General features: G+C 33.1%; 1 long non-coding RNA gene across 1 annotated transcript; it reads left to right on the top strand.

The window, feature by feature from the left end:
• The first annotated feature begins 1,371 nt into the window (after nt 1–1,371).
• On the top strand, nt 1,372–2,836 carry LOC127119654 (uncharacterized). Its single transcript, XR_007802902.1, has 2 exons — nt 1,372–1,887; nt 2,482–2,836. It is a non-coding gene; the product is annotated as an uncharacterized LOC127119654 (long non-coding RNA).
• The last annotated feature ends 261 nt before the right edge of the window (nt 2,837–3,097 follow it).

Below are 3,097 nucleotides of genomic sequence, written 5' to 3'. Positions count from 1 at the left end.
AGCTGGGTCATTCGTCTTGTACCCAAGGATATTCTAGACAAGTTAAGGAATGCTCAACTCTCATTATTCTTCGTTACTTAAGGCTCATGGCGAGTAACTCTTATCATGATTGACAAGTTATTGATAGAAGATCCTGATTGTTGATCCTGATGATGCAGTGTTGCTTGTTATGGGAGAAGACTTGACAATCATTTGATTCAAATTGTGCTAAAGTCTATGAATAGAGGAGAATACAATGAGCAACTAGGTCATTCGTCTCATACCCAAAGATATTCACAATGAGGATATGAATTCTCTATTCTTACCCCTTCTCTATTGCTTAAGGCTCATGGCACACAACTTGAATCAGGATTGACAAGTATTGAGACACCTTTGATGTGCTTGAACTGTAGTCTAGTTTGTCTGCAATGTGAATGTCTTGTACTGACTTTAAAGTCTTGAACTTAGATTTGAATCTTGAGGTCTTGAGCTCTTGAGATCCAGTATATCTTGAACACATGGGACTTGCCTTATCAAGTGAACATGGGTCTTTCGATCACTTGAATAAGCTTGGGGAATTGAGCACAGTGCAAAGGATTTGGTTGATCAAAGCAAACTTTGATCAACACAATCAGTGGGATTTAAACAGTTGAACTAGGTACACAACCTAATGAATGATCAGTCAATTGAATTAGTTGTCTCTATACAAACCCTAATCTAAGGGAGCATGCCAAATTAGGAGTTCCTAAGCCCTATGGACAAAATGGTCAATATGCGTGAATTTGATTAAATGAAATTAACAAACAAGATTATTTAAAATTAATTAAAACTAATTAATTAATTAAAAATAATACATGAATACATGATGAAAGATTAAGCTAAGTTTAATTAATTTAATCATAAATTTTTTAATGATTACAATCACTCGTTAACAATAATTAGTCACAATCACAATTAACAAATTAATCCAATTAACAAATTAATCCAATTAACAAATTAATCACAATTATCAAATTAATCACAATTATTTCTATTCATATTATGATCATCATAATTCCTCTGACTATCACACGATAGAAAAAAATTAAGACTAATCTAACATTAATTGCTATAAGCAAAAAAACTGAAACTGAAACTTTAAATCCGAAATTAATTAAAATCGATTAATTGAACGAAATTAAATCAATTGGAATTAATTAATTGGAATTGAAGATGGGGTGCAGGTATATGGTAAGTGTGTTCAAGAGAAACAAACTCATATGGGCCTTAGGCCCAAACTGAGTCCAAGGCCAAAATGGAACGCGCATACAAGCTGACCCAAAGAGGAACAGAAAATCGCTTATGTAGAAAAAGTTGAAACACGAATGAACATTCACCAAACTGAGAAAAACGCTTATAAAAAAAGCTCAGAGCGGCAAAAATAACAGCATCGCATTCACATAATCGTCAATGGTGTTCGCGTTTGTGTAGTTTCTCATCGTGTTCTGGATTCTTCGCTCGCGTTTTGGATTGCATCACGTCTTCAGAATCTTCGCTCGCGTTTTGGATTGCATCAGTTCACGTTTGCAGAATTTCATGGATTGCACCGCGTCTTCAGAATCTTTGCTCGCGTTTCGGATTGCATCCGCCTTCAGAATCTTCACTCGCATTCTTCATTGCGGATTCATATTCTTCGCATTGTGTTCTCATAACAATTAGCTTCACATTTTGTTCTTCGCACTCGATTCACATTTTCAGCGTCGTGTTCAAGGATGGCATCGTGTTCATGGATAGAATTTCAGAAATTCAACCTTCTTCACATCATGATTTGCATTTCAGAATTCTTCGCTCATGATTCGCGTTTGAACCTCACGAATTCAACAACGGATTGAAGCAAACTCACCGGTTTCGATGCGGCAGCAAAAACAGGTATGTAATCCTTTGTATGATTCACCTGCTTCGTTGTATTTGTGATATTGATTACGTGTTTGATGCTCTGCATGTGGCCTTTTATGATGTTCTACGTTTGATGCGTCTTCGAAAGCGTTTTGCTAAGTTTGATGTGTGCATGAACAATGAATATGTTTTTATGCTTATGTTTTGACGAATGAATGAAACTTTTTTTGTGTATATGAATGGAGACTTTCTGTTTCTTCTCTGTGATTGAATGAAGAAGAAGATTGTAAAAAATGATTTTGGATCCTCCGATTTTGTGAGTGCAAAATGACATTTATAACATGAAATTTCTGTTATCAAATTCAAATGAAATTACTGTTAAATTCAAAATCAGTTACAAATGTAATGTTAGTTAGAGATTCAAATGAAATGAATTTGTTTTGAATTTGAATTTGAATTTAGTTTCTATTTGGTTTTGTATGTTACTTACAGTGGGAATGAATTTCACTTTTGTTGTTAATGAATGTTGTGAAAATTGTTAGTTGTTAAATTTCAAAATGCTAGTTTGGTTAATTGGTTTTTGAATTGGAATAAACGGAAGTGATTTTGTAAATTGGCTCTTTACAGGAGTGTTTTGGACTTGAAATTTGGTGAAACTTGCTTATGTTGGCATTGGCTTGAGAAGTTTGGAATGGTCTTGGCTTGGAGTTTGTTTGAGGAATTGTTTGCTTGGCATGAAGACTTGGAATGGAAATTGTAACTTTTGTTATAATTGGGGAATTCTAATGTAAATGTAAAAATTAGTTTGGATTTGTAGGTTTTATGAATTGTAAATTGGAAAATATGGAATGGTTGTAATTGAAAAAATGTCATTGGGATTTGCAAAAATATGGTTTTATGTCATTTTGGTTTGAGATTTGGAATGGACAAGTATGTTGGAATTTGAATGTATAAATGTAAAGTTGGAATTTGAATGTATAAATGTAAAGTTGGAATATGAATTGAAATTTAAATTGATCTTGAAATGAAATGCGAATTGAAATATATATGAAATTTGAATTGAAAATTGAATTGAAAAGTTGGAAAAGTTTGTTTATGGTTTAACGAAAATGAGATTGACCCTTTGAATTATGAAATTTGACTTAATGATCATGATTTACAAAGTGAAAATGACTTGAAAAAGGAAATGTCTTAAAAACATGAAAATTAGACCTGGTCATGGACCTGATTTCTCGGTCTGTTT

The sequence above is a fragment of the Lathyrus oleraceus genome, chromosome 2 (genome assembly GCF_024323335.1).
Source record: "Lathyrus oleraceus cultivar Zhongwan6 chromosome 2, CAAS_Psat_ZW6_1.0, whole genome shotgun sequence".
NCBI lineage: Eukaryota > Viridiplantae > Streptophyta > Magnoliopsida > Fabales > Fabaceae > Lathyrus > Lathyrus oleraceus.
Note: the sequence above shows the minus strand (reverse complement) of the source record. Positions and strands in the feature narration are given on the sequence as shown.